Below are 17,999 nucleotides of genomic sequence, written 5' to 3' on the forward strand. Positions count from 1 at the left end.
TCCGGCAATCGGATAAAGGCGGAAATGTAGTGGTTTGGGGTAAAGATGAATACTTACAAGAAGGCCTCCGCCAACTTAAAGATGCGGTATGTTATCAGCCAGTCTCTCAAAAAGAAATATCTTCTTCCTATGTAAAATTTGATGACATGTTGTTACAGTGGTATGAAAATGGAATTTTGGAATTCAATAGTTTAAGTTGTAAATATCCCAAAACTTCAATTATGTATCTCCTAACCAAACTCCACAAAAACCCCAAAGCCCCACCGGGCAGGCCTATTGTGTCATCGATGGGGTCTCAATTAGAGATGACATCTAAGTACATAGACTTCTTTTTAAGACCATTTGTAGTAGCTCTCCCAGCTTACCTTAGAGATACAATGCACTTCCTCAACCTGATTAATGACTTAATATGGGAACCTGAATTTTTATTGGTTACACTAGATGTGACCAGTTTGTATACATCAATCAAGCATGACTTAGGTATCCAAGCAATGAGGCATTTTTTACGAGCAAGATCTATCAAAACATTGCTGCATACAGAGATGTTGATAGAAATGGCACACTATTGTCTAACCAACAATTTTTTTCTCTTCAACGATAAACTGTACAAGCAGACACAGGGCACAGCGATGGGCACCTGCTTCGCCCCCAGCTACGCAAATTTATTCATGGGCTGGTGGGAGGAGCAGGTGTCCAGTAGTCGGGACTTTCAAGGAGAACAGGTGATTCTGTGGACTCGCTTCATAGATGATATCTTTTTGATATGGAGAGGAGATGAGCCAAGTGTCAAAGCCTTTATTTCTTCTTTAAATGATAATGAGTTTAATATCAAACTAACGTCCAACATTAGCAGAAAGAACGTGGTATTTCTGGATGTGGAGGTAGAAGTTTTAAATCAGAGGTTAGTGACTAAACTCCACAGGAAAGTAACAGCCGGCAATAGCCTGTTATTTGCCACAAGTGCCCATCCATACAGTTTGGTTCAAAGCATCCCCTATGGGGAACTACTAAGAGCCAAAAGAAACAGTAGTACAACTGAAGAGTTCGAAAAAGAGAAGAGATTGATGAGTGAGAGATTTACTGAAAGGGGTTATACAAAGAAAACCATTGATCAAGCCATTGAAAAGCTTAACAAAGTGGAGAGAACGGTATTATTGACACCTAAGCAAAAGCCCCTAGAGGAGAGCAATAATACAGTGAGATTTATCACCACTTATTCAGGCCAAGCCTTTCAGGTCCGTATAATCCTAGCACACAATTGGCCAATCTTAAAGACAGACAATTACCTGAGCCAATGTCTAAGTGAGACTCCTGAAATTACTTACAGAAAAAGTAAATCATTAAAGGATGAACTTAGTATAAATGCAATTTCAGCTATGGATACAAGATTAAATAAGACAACAGGAGGTTTTGAGTGTTGTATGAAGTGCAAGGCATGCAAGGGAAGCAAAAATTGTGAAACAATAAAAGTTTCCAATAGCAAGAGAGTGTTCTCTATCAAAGGGCCCTTTGATTGTAACACAGAGTATTGCGTGTATTGCATTATTTGTCCCTGCTCAAAGTATTACATCGGGAGCACGATACATAGGGCTAAAATAAGAGTGCTTGAACATAAGAGGGCAATCCGCAATAACAATGAGCAATATCCTGTTGCCAGACATTTTAAAATCTATCATGGCCAAAATGACAATTTGTTATCTTATGTTGTGCTAGATGCAGTTAAACAATCAATTAGGGGTGGAGACAGATTACATCAGCTAAGAGTGATGGAGTCAAGATTTATTATTGACTTCGAAACTTTACACCCGATTGGTATGAACTCTAATGAAGAGCTAGCAGTACATATAGCGTGAAAAAGTTACTTATGATCTGTAATTCATCTATTTCTTTCAATGAAGTAAACTGGTTTTAATGTGACACTAAAATCTTTTTATATTTGTTCATCTATGAGAAATACTTTTTAATATAGAATACTTCACCAATTTATGCACATTTATGTTTTTCACATGTAGGACACCAAAACTGTTTAACACACTGAGATCGTCAGGACACCACCCCTGGGAAGAAAGAATGAAATTGCACGTGATCCTAAACTTTATGAACTTAAAAGCCCACTTGGGCTAGAGCTGATCATAAGGAGTAGACCATTGCATATTCCTGTAGGATATTGCCCCCATAAATATATGCCCACTGGGGCAGGACTGTTGCTGATTCGACTAAATTTGTCTTTTCATGTTGTAAATCATACCATGAAATCATGCAAGGTTACAAACCCACAAGAACTCTATTTGAATTGCTACAAATGAATTATTGACCATCATTGCCCCTATAAATATGCCCACTTGGGCGGGACTGTTGCTGTTTGAACAATATCCTTCTTTTTATGTTGAAAATCATACAATGAAATTATGCATGGTTAATAACTCATAAGTACTTTATTTGAATTATTATAATAGCGCTGGATAAATTCACTTTCCCATGTAACGGGTGTGTTATGAGTGAAAATGTGTTAATATACCACGAAGGACGATCATTATAAGTATATGTAAATGACTAGCTTAAAATGTCTGCCACAAAGAGTTTGTTGTGGAACTTCAGTCCTACTTCACTGTTTATGCACAAGTATGTAAATAGCACAGTCACTTTCACAACTTTACCGTGAACAAGACGTAACTGGCGAAACGCGTCGGTGGGCAGTTGCCACTTTTGCCTGAATAAAACATCTTGTTCAAAGCATCCAGAGGTATCCTGCGTTATTTCCTTCTGTAGAGGGGAAATTGCGAGTGAATTTCATACAGGGTGACCGGCACCCGCGCAGGATCGCAACCGATTGAGCGCCAGGAGCAACCAGACTTTTGTGGACGTAAAAAAAAATAATATATATATATATATATATATATATATATATATATATATATCTATATTCACTGAAAAAAACCATAGGTTTCATACCAGTTATAGTTACTTGGAAATTTTACTGACATAAAACCATTGAAATTCCACGTTATAGTTAGTTGGACTCACTATAACTTGCGCGTGTAATGCACTGCTGATGACGTCATATATTACATCACTCATGACATGGTCAGTGACATCACTCATGACATCACTGATGACTCCATCCTTGTGACAGAGTGACAGACCTCTTTCCGTGCGCAAGTCGCGCGGCGCGCCCGGAGCGCTCCCCGGTGCGCGCACCGGGGCGCGGCTCTAGATATATATATTTTTTTCAACCTAAATTACTCAAAATCCACTGGAGCACATATCTTGAGACATAGCAAAGGCACAGCGGGCTACCAGTCCCTACAATTCTGCCAAGTTTGGTGTAAATCCATTCAGCCGTTCAAGCTAAAAGTGAAATCGACCGCCCTATGGAAATTAACATGGGGAAAACGCGTTTTGGGACCCCCCTTTTATCTCGACACCGCTTGACGAATCCCCCCCCAAACTTTCAAAGAAGGAGTGGAACGCCGCGAGGCCATTTTGACGAAATTTAACATTGAAAAAAATCCTAACTATAACTACCTACTGGCGACCGCCAGTAGGTAATATATATATATATATATATATATATATTCACTGAAAAAACCATAGGTTTTAGCCCATATATAGTTAGGGATTAGCATTTACAAAACCTTAATTTACTCGCACAAAACCATAGAAATTCGCATATATATTGTTAGATGCAATAACTATATATCGCGCACCCGCAATCCACTGCTGATCATGTCACATATTACATCATTCATGACATGGTCAGTGACATCACTGATGACATCACTGATGACATCTCAAATGACATCACTGATGACAACATCCAGTGACTGTATGTTTCTGTAAAGTTAAAATATGTCTTACATATTGAAGAATGAGTGGATGTATAAGTGTCTGGATGAAGGATTTAGTAGGTGCATGACTGACTGTATGAGTGAGTGATTAAATGTGTCTCACTGAGTGCATGGGTTAGTGACTAAACTGTCTTAATTTGTGCATCATTATGTCTGTTGTTCTGTAAACTGCTGCATGTGTTGATCAGTAGCTATATGAGTAACTATATGGGTTATTGATTGGTTGCCCAAGTATTTGTATGGGAGACTGAGTGTGTGTGTGGGTGGCTGGGAGGTGTATGACTCTGTGCATAGATGTGTGAGCAGTTGATTCACTAGATGTATGGGTTCAAAAGTGCATGTGGAAACAGCTGTATGGGCGGTTGACTGTGTGCATGAGTGTATTGATGAGTAAATGGATATCTCAGTGCTACATGTCAAAGTAAGTACATATGTAAAACACAGTACATGTGAGAGTTGACATATATAAATAACTGTGCATAAGAGCCAGTGAATGTGTGAGTGGCTGTATGGATCATTGTGAATTTGTATCAGGGATTGTATAAGAGAGTAAATATGTGTTAGTATATGTTTGAATAAGTAAGGTGTGTATAACTGTATAGTTGAGGAAATGGAGGTGTGATTGATTCTTTGCATGACTGACTAGGTGTGTGAGTAACTCCATGGATGAGTGACAGTCTTTGAGTGTCTGTTTACATTGAGTGTATCTAAGGTTATATTAGAGTCTGAAGAGGTTCATCGTATTATCACATGAATGATGTCATCAGTGATGTGATCAGTAATGTCAAATGAGATGTCATCAGTGATGTCATCAGTGATGTCATCAGTGATGTCATTTGAGATGTCATCAGTGATGTCATCAGTGATGTCACTGACCATGTCATGAATGATGTAATATGTGACATCATCAGCAGTGGGTTGCGGGTGCGCGATATATAGTTATTGCATCTAACTATATATGCGAATTTCTATGGTTTTGTGCGAGTAAATTAAGGTTTTGTAAATGCTAATCCCTAACTATATATGGGCTAAAACCTATGGTTTTGTCAGTGAATTTCAATGGTTTTTTAATAGCAAATATCAAAAGCTGTCAAATGTCAAATACGTGATAGGTAAAACTTTTTCGTGTTTATGCACGCTGATGTGCTTTGAACGCTGCCCCCCCCTCTTTTCTCTTAGTAGTACTCTCTCTTTGCAGATAGTTAAGGGTAGTTAACACAGGCCTTTGCCCCCGTTGTAATCCGTCGTGCCTGCTTGTCTCTCCATTTGATTGATTGTTATCCAAGCATTTACTGTTTTACAATTGGTTCTCTTTGGTTCATTCTCTATTTACAAACAAGCACAAAGTCGCAATACTCTGTTTAGTCTTTCCAGATAGTGAAAAATCTTGTAAAAAAACAAAAGTAATCGAGCAAAATCAGTAGGCCACTAATGGGATCTCTTTTTGACCTAGCTAAAATAGAAACATTAAGAACAACCCCTCATGAGAAATACGAAACTAGTGAGATGAACTGAGCTCCACACCATGAGGGCTGCAAGACAGCTCGGCTCCGCCACCCACCCCGCCCAAAATAACGATAAACTCTATGCAAATATTATAAATATATACAACACACCAGCAAAGTAACACATTTTATTAAATAACTATTTACATAACTATTTTATACTTTTTGTTGCCTGATCCGGCTAGCTCAATCGATCGAGCATGAAACTCATAAACTCTGATAGCAAGCGTTGCTGCTGATGCTATGCAGACAAAAACTGGTTTTCAGTTTGTACATTCATCAAGATTTTTCCATCCAAGGCTGGTTTAGAGTTTGTAGAACGATGGCTTCAGATTTTCAACATACGGTGTGGTGGCGCGGACTGGGAGGGGGCGCTTGGCTCCTGCCCCCTCCCCAAGTCGTGTTGCCCTGGTGTGGCCTAAGATCGCCCCCAACATAGGCGGCCGGCTCCCGGGGTCCGGCGGAACTTTTTGCCTTTTGATGACTCTTCCATTCTGGACCTTGTCCCACAATCCGTTTGACCTGAAGACACGCTGTAGTGGGGCGCCCCTTTACCGTTTCAGTTGCCATTCCGCCCGCTTTTGCTACACTGTGCCTCTTCCGCCATTCAGCTGTTTACCGCCCGCTCTTGCGACTACACCGTCTCGCTCACCATGTAGTTGAGTTGCTCCCGCTCTTGCGATGCAGCGATAGGCGGCTGCCACAAGACTCTCAAAATGGCGGCCGGCTCTTCAAATTTGGGGTGATCGACTAAAATGGCCCTGGGACACCTTGGAACTCGGACGCTTGTCTGCTAGGGCTTGGGCCCCATTCTCGAAAGCGTCCCCTGAGCCTTGAAGATTCTACAATAGTCTTGGGGGCCTCCGACTCCCGCAGGCTTCTGGTGGGGAGCGGCTGCCATGATTGCTCGTGGAATGGCCACGACTGAGCTACGAGATGGTGGTGCTCTCATGCTGACGCCAGCTTCAGTCTGAAACATCCGGAAACACTGTAGACTACCAATTCGATCAGTTCTGGTAGCGCCCCAACGTGACCCGGTAGGGAAGAACTTGCCCTCCCCTCTTTGACTGATGGTTCTTGTTGCCTGTCCCTTCTGTTGTCATTTAACAGAACTTTTTCGACTACTGAAAGGGGTTGTGTTCCGACCGCTGGTTGGTGGAGACATTTTGACTATATTCTGGACCTACGTTGTCGCGTAATGCGTTATATGACACGCCGCGTTAGCGCACCCGGAAGTGCTCCGGTGCGCGAAGCGCAGCTTCCCGGAAGCGATCCGGGGCGCGGCGCGTAACGTAAGCATAACAGGTCATGTGACTTGTTTATAAAACTTTTAATTGGTTCATTTTATTTTGTTATTCTAATGATGAAAGTCTTGGTCATATGACCTAAAAATTACGCTTTTTATTGCTTTCGAACATTATTTTTTCTTAAACATATATGTTATAATGTTCCAGGCTAATGTACTTTCCCGGAAAATTTACAACTGTCCTGCAAGTAAAATATATTCCTTTTCTAGCAAAAGGGCGTTTCTTCGTCCCATGACGGAGCCGTTGAGCAAAAGATGCTCGGCCTGCTGTCTTAGTCGCCGATACGCCTGAATATCAGATTCTTATCGATCACTTTATGTTGCAGGAGTAAAAAACACAACAGCCCTTGACCATTTATCTTAACTGCGTTCCTGCGTATTATACCTTTTATCCGTCATGTAATTGGACTGCTTTATTTCACTTGCCTTTTACTGATTCGAAAACAGTGACTAAAATTAAAAACTTTACCAATGTAAATACTACTACCATGTTTTGTTTTAAAAACCTTTATTGTGAAAATGTCAGTATACAAATACGGGCCTATAACCACGTGGGCCGGCCACGGAGCAAACTGGAATCGTATATGATGCGGAAACATTTACACTGTAGAGGAACGTAACGAGCGGGCCATTAGGTTGCAAGAACTAAGGTGTCTAACAGTTGCGGAATCGGTGGACGTACATTTTGTAATTAAAATACGACAGGACCACTTACAATAACATTTTCTAGATATACATTTGCGGGCAAGTACCATGGGTGACGTTAATTCGAACTTACAATAGTACAGTAATCAATAACACATCAGAACTTTATATCAATAAGGATGTCGAAATATTCAATCAATTCTCGTCCCCGCCCGCCATGTGCTTCAAAACTGCATACGTATCTCGTGATATCAAGGTTGTTCAACCAGTACACAACAAGGAGTTACGAGTCCCATTTATACCGGCGCCATTTTGGGCGAGGCCGGGCAGGTCCAGGATATAGTCAAAATGTCTCCACCATGCAGCGGTCGGACCAGAACCCCTTTCGGCAGTCAAAAAAGGTTCAGTTAAATGACAACAGAAGAGATAAGCAACAAGAACCAACAGTCAAAAGAGGGGAGGGCAAGATCTAAAGCCATTGTTCTACAAACTCTCAACCAGCCTTGGATGGAAAAATCCTGAAGAATGTACAAACTGAAAACCATTTTTTGTCTGTATAGCATCACCAGCAACGCTTGAGTCAGCTTTGTGTGAAGCCGCCATTTTGATTCAATCAATAGCGTCCCCCTGCACACATTCAGGGACCTGGTCGTGTCTTCAGGTCAAACGGATTGTGGGACAAGATGCAGAAAGGAAAAGGAAAAAAGTTCCGCCGGACCTCGGGAGCCGGCCGCCTATGTCATGGGCGATCTTTGGCCACACCAGGGCAATAGTGAAGCTGCAGCAGGTGCAAATAAGCTTCAGACAGTGTTACAAGCACTGCTCAGAACTCTCAACTATGGCACCCAACATCCAGGACTTGCCATCCGGATCTTGGCGCCTTGTGCTGGTTCCGACCTATTCACACATCGGTCCGCTACTGACACCACCTCATAAGCCAACGGGGCACCCCACGCCGACTTTCTGCGCAGCATTGTAGGATGGCCACACCAGTGCGGCAACTTGCTGGACACCACCTCGGTGCCATCCAGATCTCGGCGCGTTGTGCTGCCTTCGGCCTACTGTAGCCGCAAGTGCGGACGCAACTCAGCTGGATAGCGAGTGAAACACCAAGGGGCGCCCCACTGCAGCCGAGGAGCCTCCATCTTGGGGGCGACGCACAGCATCACATTGCTTTCTCAAACAGCCCCCACTGACTGACGCGACCTCACAGGCCAACGGGGCGCCCCACGCCGACTTTCGGCGCAGCATTGTAGGATGGCCACACCAGTGCGGCAACTTGCTGAACACCACCTCGGTGCCATCCGGATCTTGGCGCGTTGTGCTGCCTTCGGCCTATTCGCACATCGGTCCGCTACTGACGCCGCCTCACGTGCCAACGGATTTTCTACGCTTTTTATACCAGCGCGTAACGTAAGCATAACAGGTCATGTGACTTGTTTATAAAACTTTTCATTGGTTCATTTTACTTTTGGTTTCCTAATGATAGAAGGCTTGATCATATGACCTAAAAATAACACTTTTCATTGGATTAAAACATTTTTTTTTCCCAAATGATGAAAGCCCCACCTTGTTTCTGGATGTTTCAGACTGAAGCTGGCGTCAGCATGAGAGCACCACCATCTCGTGGCTCCGTCGTGGTCATTCCGCGAGCAATCATGGCAGCCGCTCCCCACCGGAAGCCTGCAGGAGTCGGGGGCCCTCAAGACTTTTGTAAAATCTTCAAGGCTCAGGGGACATCCGAGTTCCAAGGTGTCCCAGGGCCATTTTAGTGGACCAGGCCCAAATCCGAAGAGCCGTCCGCCATTTTAAGAGTCCTGTAGCAGCCGCCTATCGCTGCACCGCAAGAGTGGGCGCAACTCAACTACATGGTGAGCGAGACGCTGTAGCCACAAGAGCGGGCGATAACCAGCTGAATGGAGGATGAGGCACAGTGTAGCAAAAGCGGGCGGAATGGCAACTGAAACGGTAAAGGGGCGCCCCAATACAGCAGACGAGCCTCGACCTGGGGAGGCCCGTTTACGCCGCCTCCCCCCCCTCCCCCCCGGGGCGCCCCACGCCGTTTTTCGGCAACTTACTGGACATCACCTGGTTGCCATCCACATCTCAGAGCGTTCTGCTGCCTTGGGACTATTCGCACAACAGACCGCTACTGACGAGGCCTCCCCCCGCACCACCCGGGACGCCCCACGCCGTTTTTCGGAGCTGCATTGTAGGATACCAAAAACCAGTGCGGCACCCAGGTAACATCACCTGGGTGCCGTCCAGAACTCAGCACGTTGTGCTGCCTTGGGACAATTCGCACAAAACACAGCTACTGACCATTGTTGCTTCTTTTTTAAAAAAATGTTTAAATGTATTTACTGTTTTTGTTGCGTTGTATATATTTATAAGTTATTAAAATGTTATAATGCTACAACTTTGTTGGAGTGCTATATATTTTTAATGTGACACATAATTGTAAAAACTTTGATGTACAAAGAGGCATCCCTGGAATCTTCCGCTTCAGGCTCGGACCCACACACCCTCACAGTGAGAATCCCCTCCCCAAGCACAATACAGGATGGTTATCAGATAGTAGGAACGCGTGTGGTGTGACGGATCTCATCGGGTTGGGGCCTTGATCTACTGTAACTCCTTTGAAGAGAGGTGATTCTCTACAGCTGGGGCCATAAACTACACCTGCAGGACTAGGTGATAGCCTGGGACCGGCCTGGACAATCGGACACAGAGGAAGAGGAGTGTCAGAGGGTGCGGTAGTGAATAGGGTAAAAGGGAGGTGTTGGGCGGGCACAGGGTCTGATTCTCAGAGAAGAACAGCGCAGATGGGAGGAGGTTTCTGGCCCATGCATGAGAGAGAGAGCGGGGGTGACCAGTGCGTGGGGGAGATGCTTGCAAGGGTGGGAAGCCATGCTGAGGATCAGCGGCGTGCAGAGAGTGGGTCTGGTCAAGGCATCTAAAATGGCTGCCGTGCTCAACAAAAGTGTGGCATTGCAAAAAAGGCAAGATGGCGCAGACAATGTTTATCAATACGAATTAATTTATAACAATTATTTTTAACAAAATATTTAATCGCAGTGACAAAATGGCGGTCAACAGTTCCTGATTTCTATCGAATCGAACGTTAACAGACGTCACGCAGCAAAAAAAGAAAAACGCTCACGAACAGCGCAGATGGGAGGAGGTTTCTGGCCCATGCATGAGAGAGAGAGCGGGGGTGACCAGTGCGTGGGGGAGATGCTTGCGAGGGTGGGGAGCCATGCTGAGGATCGGCGGCGTGCAGAGAGTAGGTCTGGTCAAGGCATCTAAAATGGCTGCCGTGCTCAACAAAAGTGTGGCATTGCAAAAAAGGCAAGATGGCGCAGACAATGTTTATCAATAAGGAATAATTTATAACAATTATTTTTAACAAAATATTTACTTGCAGTGACAAAATGGCGGTCCACAGTTCCTGATTTCCATCGAATCGAACGTTAACAGACGTCACGCAGCAAAAAAAAAAAAACGCTCACGCACAGCCGCTGGAAGACATGTATCAACATATATGAGCCTCCTCAGCCACCCTCAGAAAACATAAGGGGTCAGGATACGTCTCCCCCTTATACTTAGTAATTTAATTAAATCGAAACACAAAATGGCGAATTCACGTTTCGCTACCAGTTTGCGACCCGGTTCGCGAACCGAGAAGCGCTTCTACCGCGAAAAATCTAATTTTTATTATTTGCCCCACGGGACCCTTTAATAACCCCAACATCATTCCTAGGGGGTCAAGAAGGATCTACCTTGCCCCCTTTCATTAAATTCCCCCTTCGTTTTTCTCCTCCTCTTGTCTCTCGATCCTACCGAGAGACAAGATGGCGGCCGCACCGGACTGTTTAGAATGTTGACAGACACCGGAGAGCCAATCAGCTTCGCTACGCAAAGCTCCGTTACGCGAAAAGTACGCGATCTGGTGCGCTATCTGGGACGCTGTCAAAGATATATCTTTTTTTTAAATGTTAATTTCTCAAAATCCACTGGAGCACATATATTGAGACCCAGCAAAGGCACATCGGGCTAACAGTCCCTATAATTTTGCCAAGTTTCGTGTAAATCCATTCAGCCGTTCGAGCTAAAAGTGAGGCCAAAGGCCCTATGGAAAAATGAATGGGAAAAACGCGTTTTGGGACCCCCCTTTTTTCTCTGCCCCCCCCCCCTTGACGGAACCCCCCCAAATTTGCAGGGGCTGCTCAGAAACAAAATGTGCCATTTTCCTGAAAATTTCAGCCGATTCCGTCCACAAACGCCAAAGTTATTAGACATAGAATTTTCAAAAGTTCCATAGAGAAAAAATCCTAACTATATATACCTACTGGCAACCGCCAGTAGGTATATATATATATATATATATATATATATATATATATATATATATATATATATATATATATATATATATATATATATATATATATATATATATACGAAACTCAACCACGCCACTTCCAATCCTTCCCTCGGCTTAGCTGGTAAAAAGTGCATAACGCGTTTTGGGCTAAGCAAGCCCTTGCTCACTTGCAAATACTGTTTGTAGCTTTTTCAATTTTATACTGCTAGGTGGCCCGCCTACACCTTCCCTCTAACCTTGTCATGTGACCAGAAACATGGAAAACATACTATGCATTGAAATTCTTACTGTGCAAATACGCAAAGTTGACAATATTAATAGTTGTAAAAATAAAACAAGTATTTAAAAATATTCAACTATTACCAGATAAATTCGTAAATATGTAGAATAAAATGACTGATTCCTGCATAATCTGTTTTGCGAGCACAACAGTATGTAAAAGTAGGGGATCTAAAACTCGAATAGGCGGGTAAGCTCTAAAGTGATATTAACAGTGCAAAAACAGTACATGTCTAAAGTGCAATATAAATATAGTCCTTTCGCTAATGGTATGACTCTTTCGTAGGCTACCAGTATTATTCTAGGTATGATGTTCTTTTATACACTATTTTCTATGTTAAATCATAATTCTGATTTTCGTTACAGAATGTTAATTATCTTATATTTCAAATAACTATGATCAGCAAAGTCTTTTCTATGACCTAAAGTAAGTAGCAGTTGGCATTTAGACTATCAACGCAGCTGTCTTAAAATAGCCATTGTTCTGAAAATAACCCTTAACATAACCCTTAAGATAGCTGTTGCGTTTTAGATAACCCTTACCAGGTATACTATACTTCAAACGTAGAGTAAAACTAGAACAATTCAACTTTCAGGCTGATGCACCAGAGAACATCTTCTGAACTCGCTGTCTATGGTACACATTAGACGGTGATCATAATTCAGAGGCTCCATAGTCATGTGTTTGTAGGTGGTATTGCCATCTGCCATGGTTGTTAGCAATGGTTTATGCACTCTGCAAGGATGTTAATCACAAGGGATTAAGGTCTGGAGCTAAAGGCGAGGGTGAATACTGTGGGGGCTGACCAGTTAAAACATCTGACAGGGTGTGGGAAATAAGACTATAAGCACCTGCCATTCCCCCAATTTCAATCAAGACACACACACACACTGTCCTTCCACATTGACATTGGATATAAAATGCAGGTAAGTAATACTGGTTGAGGTTAACATTTTAGGAATTTTGTTTGGATCAGCGTTTTGTACATTGTGTTAATAATCCCTACAACTTCCAGAGCTGCAATTTTAGATGCTAATTTAGGAGAAATCTTTAGGGAACATTTTAATATTGATTGCCTCGCCTCAGCATCTGTAAAAGGCCCATAACACATAATCATTAAGGGCCATATGTAGGTAAATCCCACATTTTATCGAATCAGTAATAAGAATTCGGTATTTGGGATGTAGGTAAAAATTCGGTAATAATACCGAATCGGTATAATTCGGTAAATAAATACGAATCCTCAACACCGATCAGTAAATACTGATTCAGTAAAATCCAAATCTGTAAATTCAGATTCGGTAAATACTGAATCGGCTATTCAAAAATAGAAAAAATCAAGGAATCAGCCAATCCGGTGGAATCACCCCTCCTCCCAACCAGGAAGTAGCCACACCCATGCAGGTGCACTCAATCAGAAGCTGGTGGAGAGGCTGGTAGAGGTGAAATTCAGCACCATGGAGCTGCAGGTCTTTGTGGTGGAGGTTGTGAGGGAACACCACAAGTTGTTGGCAAGCAGTCCCTGCAGGTGGCAGAATCTGCCAAAAAGAAGATTTGGCTGGCAATACAAACAAAGGTCAATGCCATTGGAGTGACCCCACGGGACATCGATGACCTCAAGAAGAGGTAGTATGACCTCCGGAGAGTCACAAATCGAAAAATGGCTGAGCTTAAAAAACAAGCAAACCTGACAGGAGGAGGGAGGAACAGGGCACCTGCCCTGACTGAGCTTGAGGAGATGGTGGAGTCCACCATTGAAACAGACAGCGTCTGCGGGATTGGGGATGCAGACAGCTCAGCCTGAGCTGCCACCAGAAAAGGTAAGAAGCATGCACAGCAATCACCCCCACCTCTTCCACTTCCCTTTTCCCTTCCCCAATGTGGTAGTGTGAACCCCACTCCAGTACAGGTCTTAGTATACACCAGAAATGTATTATGGGAGATGTAGTCAGTGAAACACCTACCATGTCAGACAGCACACCAAACAAGGCATGAGACACACATCAGTGATGAGCAATCTGAGGCAATAGCTACAGTGTTTCAGAGATGAGAATTTAATTGTAATAGCAGGGCTGTAGGACCACAGAGCTAATGTACGATTTTCTGTCCACAGGCGAGACATCTCGCAGGCATCCCAAGGACAAGGAAGGTAGTGCACCACGGAGGGATGGCACACAGGAGGCTAGTACCAGTGCAGGACAAACCACACAAACAACAGCGGTATCACCAACACTGCCAGCCTCGCAAAACAAGCCAGCGTTATCAAAGCTGCTGACCTCCCAAGACCTGCCAGCGTTACCACAGCTGCTGGCCTCCCCAGAGCGGTTGGCCTCACGACTACTCCTGTCCTCACCTGAATTGGTAGCGTCACCGGCTGCAACAACACCTGCAGTGCAAAAAACCAAGAGGCATGTCGTGGCCACACTCAGGGAAATAGAGTCTTCCACAGGAGACACGGTGGAGGGTGAGACATCAACCGTGGCAGTTGAGGACAGCAATGCAAATCAGCAGTCCACCGCCGAGGGGGACAACACAGGTGCCAGATCCTGCAGGGCCAGGGACAGCAGTCAAAACCAACATGGCGAGGGTCCTGGTGTCTTCTGCGGACTGGAGGCTAGTATGGTCAAGGTGCAGTGCATGCAGGGGAAGGCCATCCAGTCGGTCCAATGCTAGATGAAACACCGAAATGATAATGTGAAAAATATTGATAAGGGCATCAGCTTAGCGGAGGATATGAGAGAGAAGGCTGAAGGCATGTGGGACATGTCCCAATCAGTGCTGCTGCTGTGCAGCAAGCTGGACGAGGACAGGGCAAGAAGGCGCAAGGAGAGGCAGAGGTCAGAACAACACACAAGGGCAGTGAACCGCCTAGCCACTGCCACTTCTCTGCTTTGCAGGCGCTGCGTTAACAAGCAGCAGGGACTGGTACACAGCAGCTGTGAAGTCTCCAGGGGCCTTGTGAGGGTGACAAGTGAAGTTGAGGTGCTGCTGACTGCTCAGCCGGCAGATACTGTTGCTCTGGATGTGGGGGAGAGCGAGGAGACCAGTAGTAGGAGCAGCATGACGACCCCCCTGTTACTGACACACGGAGGAGCAGCAGGCGCCATGGGGCTGGCACTGCCCACACAGCCAGTGAGGACAGCCAGCCAATGTCATTCAGCACCGGTGGGCGTGCCCGTAAACACTGATGCTGCCCACATGTCCTGACCTTGAATGGGTGAAGTAACCCAGGACTTCCATAATGGATGGCAACAGTTGCACTGGCACAGTTGGGCCTTTGTGTACTGGCGTAGTGCCAAAATAATAAAACTACGTCATGTACATACTACAACTGGCTGTGTCTCCTTACTTACTTAGGAAATAGTTGTGTGTGATCTCTACCCGTCTTTGTCTCCCATCTGTTGCTAGCGCCACTCCTGCTGTGTTGGGCTCAGGCTGTGCAAATTCATCATCAATATCCTCAATATGTGTTAATTCTTCTGCTGTTCCTTTCTTGGTGGCAAGGCTGTGCAGCATTGCGCAAGTTGCAATGATTTTACAGCATATGAGGGGTGAGTACTGACGTGCGCCTCCGCTTTTGTGGGGGCAGCGGAACCTGCTTTTTAACAGCCCAAAGGTGCACTCCATGACGTTGTGTGTACATTTGTGTGCCACGTTGTAATATCTCTCACTCTGGGTTGATGGGTTCAGGTAGGGAGTCAGGATGAATGAGCGGACGGCATATGCGCTATCGCCTATGTGGAAAAGAGAGAGCCATTAATCACATGCACAACAACACCTACATCTGCAGTAACTATCAGGGTGTGTTACAGTGTTTTACCTAGCAGGTATCCCTCTCCGAATTCCCCCACTGCCAGGTGTGTGTAGATCCCACTGTTCTGGAAGATGTAGGAGTCGTGGGTGCTTCCAGGGAATTTGGCCACGATGTCTGTGATTATGTTAGCAGCATCACAGATTACCTGCACATTAATGTAGTTGGTGGACTTCCTTTTCCTGTAGATGTACTCCGTGGCTGCAGGTGGGCAGATTAGGATGTGGGTGCCATCAATACAGCCGATGACATGTGGGAAGTGTGCCATTTGGTAGAAGTCAGTCTTGGTCTTTAGCAGTTCCGCATGTGTGTCAGGGAAGCTGATGTAATGATGCATTCTCTGCATCATGGCCTCCAGAAACTTCCTGAAGAAACATGACAGGAAGCTCTGGGACACCCCACCTATTGCAGCTATCATCCCCTGGTAACTGCCAGATGCAAGGAGATGTAGGCTACTGCGCACCTGCACATGTGGTGGTATGGCGTGCGCCCTTGATGTTGGGTGCTCCAAGAGTGGGTGCAGGTCCCTTATCAAGTCTAGGATGGTGTGTGGGTATAGCTGTACCTTTTGTGGATCTCTGCCTCAGTAAGTTGGAAGTGTGATCTGCTGTCTGTAGACTTGCTCCTCCTGTCTCCAGATCCTCTCTCCTGCTGCCTGTAGCCATAGCCGCCTTGCAATCACGTAGAAAGTGGCCATTGTGATCACACCATTGCATTTTGAGATTGCTTATATACCAGGTGGCTGTTTACCACTTGCTTCCAGTTAGTGTTATTTACCGACTTTTAAATACCGAATTTCATGAAATTCGGTATTACAGATTTTACCTACATCTCTATTCTCATGTTAACCGTTTCTTATTTACCGATTCTGTAAATAAGGATTCAGTGAATCTCATTCGGAAATTTCGAATTTGGTAATGAAGAATCGGTATTTACCGATTCATAATTACCGAATCCTTAATTTTGGCCTCCTACATCTCAAATGCCTAAATACCGGTCAGAAATGGCAAATTTACTGAATTTTGTCCGTTACCAACCGGTATTTAGCTACCTACATATGGCCCTATATCCCTATTATACTATATCTAAAAATGGTTCAGTGCTTGGCCACCACTGTCAGTTCTTCGCTGTTTTATTGTCAAAAGTGAACCCCGCTTATCACAGCGAATACAGTAAAGCCACATTTGAATAGTAATCCAGCTCAAGACCAATCAAGTTTACGGCACGTTCCATGCAGATGATTTTGAGAAGGGTAGATTTCCATAAATCCTATTTCTAAAAGCATAGAGGGGTTGCAATAGTGTTGTGATAAAGTATGGAAGTTACTGTTCCAAAAAGGAGTCTAGAAACGTCTTTACATTCAAGCAATGTTTGCTTTATATATTTGGAGTATGCTGTGTCAGACTTGGGCAGGACTCTCGCCAAACAGCATTTGCTCTCCTCTTTTTGCTATTTATTTATGCTCCCCCAAAAAGTTTATCACTTTCAGTATCAAGATGACAACACTGGTATATTTGCACAACCTTTCTCTTTACGATTCACAATTTTTCCATATTTATTCTCAAATGTTTCCCTTGAACATTAAGATGAAGACTAGTGATCTATGCAAACTAATGGGTGTTAGGTCAAAAAGAAGCAGATTGTTTCTGTGCTATAACACATGTATAGTGCTATACCAACTTTGAAGCAGAAGAGTAATCAATTAGAGGAGCATAGGAGCTAGGCCAGGAAAGAGAGGAGAGATTTGAAAGTACCCCATGTACATCATTTCCTATATGTGCAGTGTTTTAAAACCCAGTGCAAAGGCATCTGCACACACCATGATCTTCCAGCAGATAGAAAACACTGATGAGAACTTAGAAGTCAGGTGACACACATGTGAGTTCCATAAATTGAAGAGTGCACAGCCCTTCTTCCTGCTGTCCCCAGGTTACACAGAAGGAACTAAAGCATTAAAATACAAGTGCACCCACAATGTTAATGCTGTATGTTAATCACACTCACATGCTTATGGCTGAAAGGCATATTAGGTAAAATAAAACTTGCAATAAAATATTAAAAGGAGCAGCTATAAGTTGTGTGCCCTGCTCACATCATGTCTAGCAATTCTAAATGTACACTACAAGTGCCAAGATTGCTCCTTCATCACGCTAACCATCACAGATAACTGGTTTTACTAGCGCCAAGACGCCTGAGGGTATATGATGCGCTTTACAA

The sequence above is a fragment of the Lissotriton vulgaris genome, chromosome 6 (genome assembly GCF_964263255.1).
Source record: "Lissotriton vulgaris chromosome 6, aLisVul1.2, whole genome shotgun sequence".
Classification (NCBI taxonomy): domain Eukaryota; kingdom Metazoa; phylum Chordata; class Amphibia; order Caudata; family Salamandridae; genus Lissotriton; species Lissotriton vulgaris.